We start from the raw sequence: 16335 nt of genomic DNA on the forward strand, positions 1-16335 counted from the left end.
AATACACCTTTTTGTGTGCAACGGCTTCTCAATTGCAAGTCAACATAGATGCTCAGAATTACATGTGGCTATAGATGCACTGATAAATTTGCCACCTATACGAATCACTTTGCACTTTCTCGCGCTAACAGCATGTTAATACTTCCAAGACAGTGGGAAACGTTATCGTTTGATCACATCATGAGATACTTTCAATTTTGTATGACGCATCATCCAAGGTGTTGCATCATTTGTGTGAGGTATTTGCCCTAAGCCAATTAGGGTCACATGAAAATATATCAACAAAACTGATTGATCCAGCTAGGAGTGTTGCTTTGTAACACTACTTTATCACCAGTCCTCCTTTGCATGCTACCTGCTTACTCTGTACTGGGTCATGTTTAAGTTTGAAAGAAAAGCAACAGCTACGCTGCGCAAAATGCCAAACTTCCTTTTAGTTCAACAATATAAAACACTACTTAACTTTTTAATTAATTTAGTACATCATTTACCTGCAGAGTGAATTACTGTTTTAAACTAATTATATTTTGCAGGAAGCTTCTCAGACTTGTTTGACAGGTTGATAAGTGGCTTTTTAGTCACAAAACGCCATATAATAATTTAAAGGCTGACTTTGACTCTGCTATGCAACTTAATGACTATACGCCAGGAACAAGGTCTCAGAGTTGTGGCGCTGGCTAACACTGCCAGGGTTCTACTAGGACACATAAATACCCAAGAAAGTGGATGGGGAAACGGCGCCGCGGTAGCTCAATTGGTAGAGCATCGCACGCAAAATGCGAAGGTTGTGGGATCGTTCACCACCTGCGGCAAGGTGTTTTTTCATCCACTTTAATTTCTATTAATTTATCGTTTTTTTATTTCATTTATTAAGCACAAGTAATTTCCCGTATGTTGTCCTTGGTGTCAGTGTTTGTTGGCTTCTTATGATAGGAAATATACCAGTCATTTTAAACATCATCGCATACATACCTTAAGATACCTGTAATTTAAGAGAAAGGAGTGCTTAAATTTATTTTTTATGTGAGCCAAACTTCTTACTTAGCACATATTGCTAATTGAAGTTCCAATTTCAACATTCCCATTTCCTCCCTCGCCTTTCTCTTCCTCTTCTGTGCAGGTATTGCTTGCATATGTCTACAAGAACCGTCACGCGTGGCCTGTGACAGCAAGCTTTTGTGGGCAGCAAGTGCTCTCCTACGAAGGCTGGCCTACTCTGACAGCGGCGGCAATCATCTTCAAGATTTATTCATGGTCACCTTTGCTGCTTTTTGTCACTCTTGTTAATTACACTTTCTGCATCTTTTTCTAATTTATTAGGTAATAAAGTATGGGTATGTGACATGGTGTGAAGTTGATGTCTTGCTGCATTTTCGCTTGCAATCATCTTTTATGCATGAAAAGCTCATCGTACAGTTTATGAAAAAAATAACAGCATATTATGATTTATCTTTCAGTTCTGGTCACATGCAACGTACAAGGAATTCGCTAATGGATGGTATGCTGAAGAACTGGCCATTATTTCTGCGTGATGCTGTGCAAGCATGTGGCATTACCTTACGAGAGGCACCCACAAAGTAAGTTACAATTTACTTTTAAATGAAGCATGAACATCAGAAAAAATATATTTGTATTGCTAGTTAGAGTGGTTCGCAAAGTGTTTTTCTAGATGTGTACTATCCTTTATTTCTTAACAATTCATTGCAGCACAGTGTTCTGTTTCGTATACTGGTGTAAGGCTATTGTGCCCCCTGTAGCTGAAACCAGGATGTAATTTTTGCCTGAACTGCAGCATCACTGACAAAATTTTTCTTTGCTAGAAACTATTTCATTTTGGTCGAGACCCAGCAGGGCGAAGTTTTGTCAATAATGACGTGTTTCATGCAGAGATGTTCTTGTTTAGGTCAATGGGTGAACATTGGAATTATATCAGCATACAATACAGATCTTGTTTTATTTGCAAAATAATTCTGACAGGCGGCATTCAATTGATTGGTCTAATTAAAAAGCACTAATTGACCAATGAGGCTGTACTACACTATTCCCATGGTTCACATCTGGAAAAACTACCTGTGCATCACTCTATCCGACAATATAAACTTTTTTTTCTGATGTCCATGCCTCGTTTAAAATAAATTGTAACTGTGGGCAAACGTCGTGTTACTGTAACAGCTGCCGCAAAATTTAAGGGAATGTCATATAAAAGTCTTCGGTTGTTCTTGTCAAGCTGTCCATTAGCCAACCTTTAGCGTAACGTTAGCAGGGCTTACTGAAGTACTTCTAGACGTCCATGGCTACAAAATGTCTTGATCAAGACAGCTACTAGGCTTTTGAATTAGCCGTTCAAGACATCTTTTAGACATAAAATAGCTGCTTGCGTGTTTCGTGGGAACCCGCATGAGAAGGCGGACTTTCTTCTCCTCGGGCGTATCCGGGTTGGCGTGGCGGAACAGACGGTTCTTTTCTTCCGTGAATATGGCTCCGTTCTCGTTAGGTAGCTGCACTCGGGCGTCCAGCATGGCTTCGGCCCTTTCCTTGCGCACGACGTTCGTAAAGGTGCGCAGGAAGCCGCTACGGAACATACAGGTCCCAGGTTGTAAAGGTCGACTTCCGGTTCTCAAACCACGTCCTGGTGGCGTCTTCTAAGGCAAAGTAGACATGTCGCAGCTTGCCGTCGCTCTCCCAGCTGTTAAACGTAGCGATCCTCTCATACGTCTCCAGCCAGCTTTCCGGGTCCTCAAATGTGGAACCGCGGAACGTCGGTGGTTCCCTGGGCTGCTGAAGAATTATTGGGGCCGCTGCGGCTGCCATTGGGGATGTCTTCTTGGTCGTTTCTGGATTATCTTCTTGGACTGTCTTCTTGGTCGTATCTGGTAGAAGACCGTGTTTCGGGGGCAGCTGCTGTAGCCGGCGGCTTGCTTGATGTTCCGGGACGACGTTGTTGTTGTCTTTCCGGTCCGGGCTTGGATTACGGCTTGTCGGGGGCGCCCGGTACATGAACGTAATGCACCTCCACCAGATGTCACGTGGTAGTGACGGTTAAGAAGGTAGCAAAACTGTGATTAACGAAACAAGCGTTTTATTGGGCGAACTTGTGCCCTCAAAAATACACTCAAAGAATGGCGACAGTGGCGAACACGATCGGCGGTCAAGCGCGTCGGCTTTTACACATCAATCGTCGAATGTTCCAGACTAATCGCTGGGACCCGCGTGTCTTGCACAAAGTTATACATTATTCGCGTCGCGCACACATGCAATCAGTTTTCACATGGTTCGGTCACAGACGGCGGATAGAACCATCGATAACATTCCAGAAACTTCCGATACATTCAGGCGCGTCCTGCGCCGTGCGATAACATTTGTTAGGCGGTGAAACGTGTCGCCCGATAAAGACAAGTACACGTGTCAATATATAGCCCAGCTGTAGAAGACGACCACGAACGCGGGAGCAGTGGCCCGAGCGCGTTCGCGGTTGCCCCGAGGGCGTCAACGAGCTAGCTGTGCACGAGGACGACGACGCTCGAGTCATTGCTTATAATGACATATTTCTGTACGCAGGCGCAGGCAGACGCATTCTCGTTTCGCCTAGCCATATAAAGCTCCGCTTGAAAAATTTCGAGGAAAAAAGTAGCGGTTGTCGAGTCTTGAGTTGCGGTCTTTCTGTCGCACGGCGGCTGAAACCAAGGTGGCGTCGCATTCTGTTTAGGCTACCCAAGAAAGCGCCCCAGTCACTTCGGACGTTCCTGGGAGTGCTTCCCTTTCTGCCCGTGCCACCTCTGTGCTCAAGAAAGGGCCCAAGGCATCTGATGAGATGCCCCAAGGCACCTGCTCAAGTCCTGGCTCTGAACTGCAGGGTTTCTCTAAGTACTCCATAAGGTGCTGTTCTATCGCCCACCCTTTTGAACAATACTATGATGAAATTACCTGACAAACTCAATGCAGTCCCAGGTAGCACAAAAGAGATACGTAACGTTTTCGTAGCGTTTATCCAAGACGATAAAAACGGGTTAAAGAAGACACGAATGAGAGAACTTCGGCGGGAAAACGTCGTATATCTCTGCTAATGTCCGGCTTAATTACTTTCTTGAGACGATCTAGAACAGGTCTGCAAGACGTATTCGAAAAGCTGGTCTAGAAATAGGATTGGGAAAGACACAAGTAATCCCTTTGCCAAAACTATTCGTAACCAATTTCTAAACGTTTTTAAGACGTTATAAAAAAGCTGGTCTAGAAGTGGTCTTGAAAGGTTTGAAAGGCGGGTGACGGGCGCGATCAGACATCGTTGTTCAAAACACGCGTTTAGTTTCGCCTCACGCGACTGGCCTATGCCGCGCAGACGTCGTCAGCCGCACCCGTCGGCACGGCCTAGGCCAATCGCGTGAGGTGAAACTGATCGGGCGTTTCGAACAATGATCTCCAATCGCACCCCAGATGAGTAGAAGCATCGGTGTTGACTGTAAGAGCCATGGCGCAGTGCCAAGCACTGTTCCCCGCATGGCCGGCGCATCCTCTACCAAGTCGCACGAAAATCAGCCTGTTAGGAATAATGAATCCTTAATACCGCCTTTAGTAAGCTACGATGCTTACAACCAAAATGGGAATGACATCCTGCAAATAACAAATGGTCACGTCATGGCAGGCGGCCAGGCCAAGTCCTTCATGCCAAGAGTGCGTGAAATGAGAACATTGTGACCAAGCTAAAACACTTTATTAAAATGTAATGCTTATGCAAGGTTCGAACAAACTGTGTGAGAAATGCAAATAGAAGTAAAAGTACATCAACAATGACGAAAGTTGCAGAAAGGATTCGTAATGAACTCTAAAGTGAACATTCACTGCACATAAACAAAATTCCAAGTACACATACAAAAATGAACAGAAAAACCTGGAGTGTACTAAAGTTTCTCATTTATCATAGTAAAGAGCACGTGCTATTAGATGGACTAGAGTTATGCAGAAGTGACATCGGAGCGAATGGAAGAAGTAGACTGAAAAATGCGAGAGTATGAATCGGATGGTAACTGCCTCCAAGCAATGTTACCAATCAGCTAGAAGCTTGAAAAGAGCACAAAAAGAAATACCACCGCATACCATCATAAAACAATCCTGTGACAGAAATAAAAAAAATGGGAACAATGCAAAATTGGAAATATTGCCTTTAGGATATATCAAAGAAGGTAATGGCGAGAAAAATAACCATACAACAAAAAAGCAATAAAGTGAAATTAGTACAGAATACTTAAACGGGGGATTCAGTGTAACAAGTGAACACTACTGTAGTACAACGAACGATGAGACAGTAATGCTGCATCTTGCCACTCCAGAACGTGAGAAATGAATATGCACGCCTCATATTAGTAACTTACATAAACATGGAAATAAACTGGAATGCACTGGAAGCTGCATTTGTGTAACAAAGGAAGCAATGGTCATAATATATAGTAAGTGTTTAATCTAAAAAGCCCTGTACAGGAGGCAAAGTTGAACCTCTCTGGCAAAAATAAAGTTGCAACGAATAATTTGCAAACCAGCAAATACATTAATTAGCACACTGACATATCACACTTTGCGCACATCTCCAGTCTCCTAAAGAAAAAAAGAGCACTCTGAATGAGAAAAACGTTTAACACATGTAGCCCAGAGCAAATTCTTCGCCAGTTCACCCACACTTTCACATCCAAAAACATTTGCCACAAAGTCCAGGCGCAGTTCCACTGATGTTTACCAATTCATCCCCACTTTCACGTCCAAAAATATTTGGCACACAGTCCAAGCAGAGCTTCATAGATAAACAGCTTGAGAGCACCCTACTGATTAATTGATTATTCTGCAGTCCCGCTGGAAATAGAACTGCCACACATGCTGGTAGTGGTTTCAATGTAGACACACTTGTTGCCCTGGACAGGTATGCTCAGATATCTGCACTGGTGCTCCATTTCGCCGAAGCAGACACACTGATGCACTACGCTGGTAGTTGAAATGTTTTGAATGCACAAGTATTGGCTTCACCAGAAAGACTTGCCCACATACCACCACTGGCATATATATGCACTTGCTCTTCACTCAGTAGCATTGAACTTAAAGTGTTCCCTATGTGGGAGCCATGTGTAAAACCGGTGTCACACGACCACTCTCGATCGCGATCAAGCCCGATCCGGATCGAAATTATCGATGCGACTGGCTCACTATCGTAGCTTGAATCACGACCGAGAAATTCGATTTGTAACGGACTGTATAGCGGCTAAAAGACCCCCGTGTGAAACCGGTATCAAATAATGCACAGACGTACGCTAAGAAAATGTGTTGCACAAGGACAAAGAACTGCGGCATGCCCTGTTGTGCGAAACGCGCGAACAGAACACACATAAAAAAAAATTGGAGGACGCTTAAGCTTCGCCTTCAAGAGTGGAACGCGACAGCGTTCCCGTCGACCCGCCAAGGGGTGTAAGACAATGGGCTACGGCGCAGCGACTACGCGCCCCGCATCGGACGCGGTGAGCGTCGAGCAACGCAGCGTTCGGCGCGACAACGAAATATGCGCCTGAGCAAGCGACGCACGCCTGAGCCTTAGAAACAGCTCGTTTCTAAGGCAACACCGCGTTCACTAGAGGCGCTTTTGTACCGCTTTGAAGCATCGAACTAGCAAGAAGGTTGCAATCAGTGATGACATCAATAGTAGGCCCACACCAAACTTGTGGCATAAGAGGCCGCTCGATACTTAATAACATACATGTGGCAAGAAGTATTCTGGAGTGTTGCGATGCCTGGGAAGGAAGAGTTGCTATGATGCAACTAGACATGGAGAAGGCCTTCGACCGTGTTGTGCACAGTGTGCTCTTTTCTATTCTAGAGCACGTGAATGTTGGAAACATTATATTAGAAGGCTTAAAACTGTCTTACGAAGGGTGTAGCACTAACTTATTAGTGAATAAACAACTCTCTGGTAATATTAACTTATGTAGAAGCATAAAACAAGGATGCCCAGCTGCGTCACTTCTCTTCGCAATTTACTTGGAGCCTTTTTGCTTAAAAGTTATACACAATGAGAAAATACGCGGTTTCCGTTTAATGGGCAGTGAAGTCAAAATTCTCTCGTATGCGGATGATGTAGCCGTCTTTTGTGGGGATAAAGAAAGTGTCCGTGAAACTGTTAAACAAGCTCGAACGTATTGCAAAATGTCTGAAGCGCTGTTAACTGGGAGAAGTGCGCCGGTTTTTGGCATGGCAGCTGGGATGAGAAGCCCAATGTCTTTGAAAATTTACAGTGGACAGTCTCTCCTACAAAATATCTAGGAGCACCTTTAAACTGGTATGATGAGCCTACAGAATACTGGAGAGAAGAAGCTGAGAGAATGCGCCAGAAAACTACGAAATGGGGCGGGAAAATTTTATCCATATTTACCAGATCAACTATTTGCAATACGTTCCTTGTTGCGCGAATTTGGTATGTGTTGCAGGTGCTCGCTATGTCACGAACTAGTGCGCAGAAATTGCATAGAATTCTTGCATCGTTTGTATGGAATTCAACATGGGAACGCACAAGTCGTCTCAACTTATTTCACTCACTGAAAGCAGGAGGGCTTGGCTTAGCTCATATTTTTCTGAGGCAGATTGTCTCAAGGTTTATTTTCTTGCGGGACCAGCATGACCCATTTTTGCGAGCAGTGCTTCAAGTGAGACTGCAGAATGCTCTCCCCGAGTTTATTGTGTCATCCTGTGGCGTTACTGGAAGCGGCTTGTGCGGGTATCTACGCGAAGTTGTAAGTGCCTTCAAGATTCTTCGAGTACGTTTCTCTTTTGATTATATCATTATAGTATCAAAGAAACAATTGTACAAAGATTTCCGTGACGTGATGCTTCCAGTACCTTTATATCGAGCCATTTTTTCTGTCGGTCCGGATAAGGATGTTTTAAAGAGAGTTAAAAAAATGCCGGTTCGGTCGTCTGTGAAAACTTTCTTTTTTCAACTCCATAGTGGCACGCTCCCAGTCAAACCCTGGCTGCAGGAAAAGGGCTTTTTTCTTCCCGGGTCAGTTGATTGCATTTTATGCCGCAAGCCAGAAACAGTAACACATATATTCCTAGACTGTTTAGATTCAATTTTTCATTGGGACGTCCTCCAGAGAACGCTGAAAGAAGATTTGCCCCTTACACCATATGCAATTAACTTTCTTGCGGTTAACAATGACGGGGGTGTGCCCTATGACATGTTCATGGTATTAAGCATGCATAGCATGTGGAAAACAAGAATCGCTGTCAGACATGCAGATCCTATTGTAAGATCGGTAAGAGAAAACTTCATTGAAAGCATTGCCTATATCCGAGATGTGTACCAGTCCCAGGACGAACAGCCAACATGGTATCCTGTACTTAATGACCTAGTGTCATTAAAACGTTTTTAGCAATGTCGCGTCAACAAGCTACTGGTTGCCGCTTTTAACATTTTTGTGTTGGTTTCTTTGTTTTGTGTTGTCACATTGGAAATAAGGAAAAAAAAACTCGTGGCTCAGTGGTAACGTCTCCGTCTCACACTCCGGAGACCCTGGTTCGATTCCCAGCCCATCTTGCAAGTTGTTTTTGATTCATGAAGTGCCTGCTGGGATTTATCGCTCACAGCCAACGCCGCCGACGCCGACGACACCGGCTTTTCTGCGACACGAGCTCCTTAACGCTGTCGCGTTAAAAGAATACCGCGCGAGCGCTTCGCAAACTCCATGCGCACACGTGGCACCCGCACGAACTCGGCAGGCCGCTGACTAGGTAAAGCGCGAAAGGCGCACAGCGTACATTCCGACACATGTCCCAAACTGCAAACAATCGTACTACCTAAAGCATACAAGTTATTTTATACCAAGGGCATACTCGACTCATGTACGCAGTATCCACAAGCGAGTTATGCAGCGTACATGCTGTATCCATTCGCCAAGTAGTAAAATTGATAACAAGCACAAAGCTACAAGGGACTCAGTACATTGCTACCATTTGAGGCGTCAAATAAAATCGAATTTGGCCGTTTCATATATTGGACACAATATATGGACACACGTGGTACCCCGTAAGACCATGAAATACCACTCACGTGGGTAAAGGGGGCGAAAACACAATCGAGAACCTGAAGCGTAAACGAAAAAAACACGGTATATATGGTGCACGCAAAATTCTGTCAGTGCGCTGTAGCGCGAGGGAAGAAAATAGGGCGAGCACTTGACCTCACCTTTTGGGATACCGTACTAGTACTGAATCATTAAAGAAAAGCCTGTTTGAACCAGTTCTCTTGTCTGCAACACTCTTGCTAATCGGGAGACTAAAATACCACGATGACGGCTCTATTGCGGAGATCGGCAAGGTGCGCACAGACAGCAATTTCGCCGCCTTTCTTCGCATTCTGCAAAATGCTTTCTTGTTAGGATCACGCATAGCGGCCAATCCCGACGCTAGGGACACACAGGCACGATTTCGTCCCTCTAACTTTCGTCCTTATACTGCCCTTAACGCCTTAATTACAGCGTCAGTGAAAAGGCGCCTCACATAACATGACAATGAACTTGAAGAGCTGATTAGTGCCCTCCACTCGGCGCCCTCCAATTGAAAACACTACTGATTTCCAAATTCAAACTACACAAACAGATAGCACAACCCAAACTAATCACAGAATGTCGTTTTCTTGACAGGAAAACACTGCAACACTTACATGACAAAGGGCAGCGGCAGCACATTCAGAACAGTCGCAAACAGACCATAGTGCCATGCGAGTGCGATAACGCAACTATGCCCGGCTTCACGAATAACGTGGCCGCCTTGGTCACATGACAAATGAGAACACTACTGATTCCCAAATTAAAACCACACAAACATATCGCACAACCCAAACTAATCACAGAATATCGTTTTCTTGACAGCAAAACACTGCAACACTTACATAGCAAAGGGCAGCGGCAGCACATACAGAACAGCCGCAAACACACCACAACGCAATGCGAGTGCGGTGACGCGACTATGCCCGGCTCGCCCGGCTGCCCGGCATCACGAATCACGTGGCCACCTTGGTCACATGATTTGACGCCGGTATCATGCCGGTATGGCCACCTCGCGCAAGGTTGGATCGCGTTGTTGGGTTGTTGAATATTGTAGAAGCCGCTAAAGAGGCTGACGCGCCGTGGTGTGGCGCCTCGGTGTGCGCGTCTTGCGTGTCGTGCGCATTGCGCTTTTGTACTTCTCGACCCGTGAATCATGTTGTGCAGAGCCAGACGCCGCGCGCTCTTCCGTTGTTCTGTCGCCACTCCACCTGCAGCAAGAGTGGCGAGATGGAAGTTGCCACTGGGCGTTCCGCAAGGCCTTTCAGTTTCCTTTCTCATTTCGGGCGCTTTCCGCTTTCAGTGCCGCGTCATTGTGGTTACAGCATGTTAAAAAACAATTGCCGCTTCTATATAAGTGCGATCACACCGCACTCTGCGCCCAAGCGTGGCGAGCCTATAACGACGAGTTTCAGAAATAAAGCGAATAGCTTTCTGTCTCTTCTCCGTCGGATGTTTTCGTAGTGCAGTCGTCGGTGGTCGGTCGCCGGACTGTTGATTTTCAAGGAAAACGCTCGCGCGTTCGTTCGTTCGTTCGTTCGTTCTCACGCTAACTTTATTTCGTTCTCTCTCTCGCTCGCTTTCTCTCGCGTTCTTTTGTTCGCTCGCTCGCTCAGTCTAATTGCTTGCATTAACAATCATCGACGATGGTTTCAGCAAATTTTTTTATGTACATTGTGCTCACAGTATAGAATTCGTTGCCACACTTCCTACGAATCACCGTTACTAGAAACGACTGTACCGATGTGTCCCTCCGTTGGCACCATAAGTGAAGTCGCTTATTAACTCGATGCTTTTATTTATACTGCAAGTGACTTTCATGATTTAGCGCTCTGGAGCCAAGCTCCAAGTTGTTCATGGGTCCCAGGAGAAAGCGCGTTATTTGATGAATAATGCATGCTTACTGTATTGCATATGCATAAGATATCACCTAAAATTTCTTATGGAGGTAAACAAGTGCACACACACATACACACATTATATATATATATATATATATATATATAATGGTTACCTGCATACGTGCTTATGCAAAGCATTGTGAACTTCTACAAGCCAGAATACTGAAAACGTTCACTGCGTTCTCTTTATATTACACAAGGAGGAAATAAAATGAAGCTATAGTGTTTATAACCAAACCGCAGTTTTCACTATTCAAACGTTGGGCACAATATGTTAGCTTTGTACGCACGAAAACTGTGCAGCCCTCGTGCCTCAGCAGTAAAAACACAATTTGTTCAGCGGTAAGGTATTCACATCCCTGCATTGTGAATAAGAGGAAACACGGCAAAGCTGCCTTGTCCAGCGAGAATTTTGAAGCATTTGCATGCGACGCTGCTCATTTTCCAGGAGCTCATTGTCACATTTAGTGATGACACCTTTGATATGCCAAACACACTGGAAGGAACCGGGTAGTCATACAGATCTTTCTTCCTGCTGAATGCTCGGCCGACTACCACTGCCGTAAGGGCGGCTTCGATGTTTCTGTACTCACGCTTCACTTCCTCCTGGCCCAAAACACTTCCTGTTGGGATGCCAACTTCATTTGCAATCCTTCGTCTCTTTTGACCGTTAGGTTAACACCACTAAAGAATTTCTTTTTCTTGCCACACTCATTCTAATGTAGGTCGAATAGAGGAGCAATTGACACGACGAGTGCTGTTTGACAAGCGAGGAATTCTCCCGCCAAAAATTAAAACGGCGCTGTCGAAAATGTACCCGGTACGTTTGATAATAAAGAGAGAGAGCGAGTCATGTGAAGTCGTTTTCAAAACGTATTCACCCCTCGTTTTTAAGCTGCCTGGCTTCCAACGTTATCAAAACGTATTCACCCCTCGTTTTTAAGCTATCTTGTTTGGAACGTCTTTGATGCGTCGATTTTGGTCAAAAATCCGTTTCAGACGTTGAATCCCTTAATACGACGTTTTCAAGACTTTGTGTGCTACCTGGGAGGAATCAGGCATGCAATATACACCGGTGATTTCACTATCTGGACCACCACTGGCTACGAAGGAGAGAAACAAGACACACTCCAACAAGCGGCCGACGTCGTCCAGCAATATGCAAAAACAAGTGGTCTCCGATGCTCCCCTAAGAAGCCGGAACTATTAGTCGCTTGACAGAAATCGCGAAGAAAACTCAAATCAAATATACCTACTCGACATCACACTCACCCTCGACTGCAAAGAAATACCCACAGTAAACCCCTTCCGCATCCTCGGCCTCCACATATAACAGGACGGCGGAGGCAGCAGACCACCTTTCAAATCATGCGAATGGACAGCTGCATCACCACTAAACAATACGGACTGAAAGAAGGCGACATAACACAGCTCGTCCAGGCCCTGATAATCAGCCACATCGCCTTTGCTGCCCCATACGTACCCCTCACTCCCAAAGAGAAATATCAATTAGACATACTTCTGCGGAAAGCATATAAGCAAGCGCTCTATCTACCACCGGGAACAGCCACACATGCAAGCGATCTTGCGCGAGACAGCGACAAGCGATGCGATCGAGATGGCTGTCGCGTTCTCTCGTCGCCTACAAGTTGTACCCCATGCGAGCAACGACTTCGAGCGACGTCTCCTCAGTGTTGTCAGCATGGTTGTCGGTATGAGGGCAGCAAATACGCGTTGTAACTGGCGAGACGCATGCTTTATTAATTTAAGTTGATGTGTTTTACTGTAAAAAGCAGCATAAAATATTTCTGAAGGTCTTGCAGTAGGTTCTTATCCTTGCACTATAAAAATTCAGTTGTTTGCTCGTTCCGTGCGACAATCGGTAGTACTTGAGTGATGTACATCCAGTTCTGGCTTCGCTGTCTTACATATACAATCGAAGCAGACCACTTGTTCAAGAACCCCTCATATTACCATTTATACTTGTATTGCATTTAAAAGGTGTCATGAATCATTCATAGCATCATAAGTAGCTACCCACTGCCAATAAGCCTATTTAATATACCAACCTCTAGCACTAGTTGCTATTGGCTAGTCGCTCATAGCACTTCCGGGCGACGAGCGACGATTTCTAGATTTCCAGAACCGAGCGATTCAGCGACGAGAGCAAGCGATCTGTTCAAGCGACGGCCCGATCTGTCGCTCGAAGCCGTCGCGCACAAAATCGCTCTCATAGGATTAAGCCTTTAAGCTCGAAGCCCTACGAGTCTAAAACAATAAGATAAATCATAGACAGCCTCATCACAAGCCACCTAGAACGTCTAACCCTGACACCAACAGGAAGACCAGGCGCCTAGGCTACCCAACACATGGCAAATGCCACGAACAAGCCATCTATCTGGCTCCCAACATCTGGGAGCATGTCAAGGCAGCCCCTATCCCCAGAAGCATGCACCCGAAACATCATGCCGGTCGTCGCCGAGCTCGCGCAAGGAGTCCCCAGACAAGATATTGCAGTCTCCCCACCATACTATACACAGATGCCGTGCAGTACCCCAAAAAAAGCAGCCATGGCGGCCATCATTGTCGACCATAATGTTCGAGGTGCTCTCAATGACAGTCTGCACTGCCAGCACCCTCGAAGCGGAGGAGACAGCCATCGCCTTGGCCACCACCTCTAGCCTCACCAATGAGCACGTCACAAGTATTACGGACTCCCAGGCAGCTTGTCATATAGCTACGCGAGAGGCAGAATATCTTCCCTCGCCCACCGACTCCTCAAACAAAATTCCCAATTCCCGGACGTTGAAATAGTATGGACTCCAGGACTTGGTGATCATGATCATCATCAGCCCATTTTATGTCCACTGCAGGACGAAGGCATCTCCCCACGATCTCCAATCACCCCTGTCCTGCGCCAGCCGATTCGAACTAGCACCCGCAAATTTACCGATTTTGTCGCACCACCTAGTCTTATGTCGTCCTCTACTGCGCTTCCCTTCTCTTGATACCCATTCTGTCACCCTAATCGTCCAACGGTTATCTACTCTACGCATTACATGACCTGCCCAGTGCCATTTCTTTCTCTTGATGTCAATTAGAATATCGTCTATGCCGGTTTGCTCTCTGATCCAAACCGCTCTCTTTCTGTCTCTTAACGTTATGCCTAGCAATCTTCGTTCCATCGCTCTTCGCGCAGTCCTTAACTTGTTCTCAAGCTTATTTGTCAGTCTCCAAGTCTCTGCCCCATATGTCAGCACTTGGTAAAGTGCACTAGTAAAATGATTGTACACCTTCCTTTTGCAGCAGAGGGTGCTAAGAATCTCTGGGTCCGAACAGGCCGCCAATGGAAACTGACCCTGTCAGCCTCTAATTGCCGAACTCTGTCGAGTGAGGCTAGCTTAGCAGTACTGTTCGAGGAAATATCAGACATTGTTTGGGATATCATCAGCCTTAGTGAGGTTGGAAGAATTGGTGAGGCTTATACGTTGCTGAATAACAGCCATGTCCTCTGCTATAGAGGTCTCTCTGGTAAGAAGCAATATGGAATTCATAATTCATAAGAGCAAAGCGGGCAACATTGACGAATTCTACAGCATTAATGAGAGGGTAGCCGTAGTCGTAATCAAACTTAATAAGAAGTATTGATTAAATGTAGTAGAAGCCTATGCTCCAACATCCAGCCACGACGATGAGGAAGTAGATCAGTTTTATGAAGATGTTGAATTAACAATGAGAAAAGTGCAAACTCGATATACAGTAGTAATGGGCAGGGCCGGATTCAGAAAAATGGGGGCCCTGGGCTAACGCGCATGCAGGCCCCCTTTCCCTATACTGACTGCCCCCCCCCCGTCGCCTGTTACGCTACTGGAAATGTGTCATGTTTCATTTTAATTATACCAAATTAAACAGAACAAAGTGCGATCAACGGGATTATTATTATTATTATTATTATTATTATTATTATTATTATTATTATTATTATTATTATTATTATTATTATTATTATTATAAGGAAAACAACAAAACTTGCTTGGAATGCGTGCTGTTGTAAACACCAACACGTATGTTCCATTCGTGATTAATCTTCATTCTGTTTTCAGCAAAAGCTAGGCTTTAAGGAAAAGCTTAGTGCACTCAAGACGAACAAGAACTTAGAAAAGACAACACATCTCAGATGTCGATCCTTCTGAAGTTGGGCTTTGTTTGCATCACTAAGTTTAATCCCGTGAGGAGGCGCATGCTTGTATCCAAATCATTCTTTATTAAAATTCAAGCATCAGACTGCAGTCATCGTTATAAACGTTGCTCTATAAATACGCAATAGATATATACAATACTTAAGGCAATACAAACACCATAAAAAATGCGCTAGAATACAAATGAAAATTACCAACTGTGACTACAAAACATTATTTGAAAATATTTTTGTTAAAGGTAAGACAAGCAAGGACAACACCAAATAAACGTGGCACTATCAAAAACAACAAAAATACAGTTCTTTATAAGCACGCTAAATATCTCCAGAAGAACAAACAAGAGACGAACAACGAAGATTTGCATATCTTGAATTACACTGCTCAGCGTTACATTGGCAACGTGGAGGATGGGAGGCGGCACAACGAACTTATTGGAACTATATTCATGTATAGCGCGATCAGTCCTCTTTTAAAATGGCATCTTTCGCGCCTTCGCTTTGGCGAAATCAGATATAGTCTGTTCGAAGGATAGATCGCGGAGGAGGTCACTTTGAATGGACATGATAGCAAGCCAGTTCACCTTGTCGTCAAGGAGGCTTGAACGAAGGCGATTTTTTATCAGTGACAACTTGGAAAACGATCGTTCGATCTCACAGTTTGCCACAGGTATGCTTAAGTACATTCGCAAAGCAATAGAAAGGTTTGGAAACACATCAATAAGCTTTATTTCGTGCAGCAACTTCATTATTCCCAGGGGACTTGTGTCCTGGCACACAGAGTTGTGCAGAAAGTTCGCAAACTGAACGATTTCAGCAGAAAATGCTGCCTCCCAATCATTTTTGTAGGTTTTCACCAACATCTCAGCCTGCTGTGCCAGAGAGGCCTCGCTCCCAAATTCCGTCAATAATTTTAAGAATCCGAACCGTTCGCAGAGTTCAGTGTAGGCAGCCTTTCGCACTCGCAAAGCAGAGCCTAGACTGTCAAGTAAAACGTTGTAGGTCTCTACGATAAACTTTTTTTCTACCTTGTAGCGCACTATCGCCTTTTCCGTCCGGGTGCTTACTCAAAACGATGCGTTTGCCCTCATCCTGATAACACTGATTGGTACTTAGCGTGCGTGCTCTCTCTTCGAAGGTAACAAAGAGAGGTCGCAAAGAATTA

The 16335-nt window shown here is 44.9% G+C and overlaps 1 non-coding gene across 1 annotated transcript; it reads left to right on the top strand.

The window, feature by feature from the left end:
- The first annotated feature begins 739 nt into the window (after window positions 1–739).
- On the top strand, window positions 740–812 carry TRNAL-CAA (transfer RNA leucine (anticodon CAA)). Its single transcript has one exon. It is a non-coding gene; the product is annotated as a tRNA-Leu (tRNA).
- Window positions 813–16335: the final 15523 nt, after the last annotated feature.

The sequence above is a fragment of the Dermacentor variabilis genome, chromosome 2, assembly GCF_050947875.1.
Source record: "Dermacentor variabilis isolate Ectoservices chromosome 2, ASM5094787v1, whole genome shotgun sequence".
Classification (NCBI taxonomy): Eukaryota; Metazoa; Arthropoda; class Arachnida; order Ixodida; family Ixodidae; genus Dermacentor; species Dermacentor variabilis.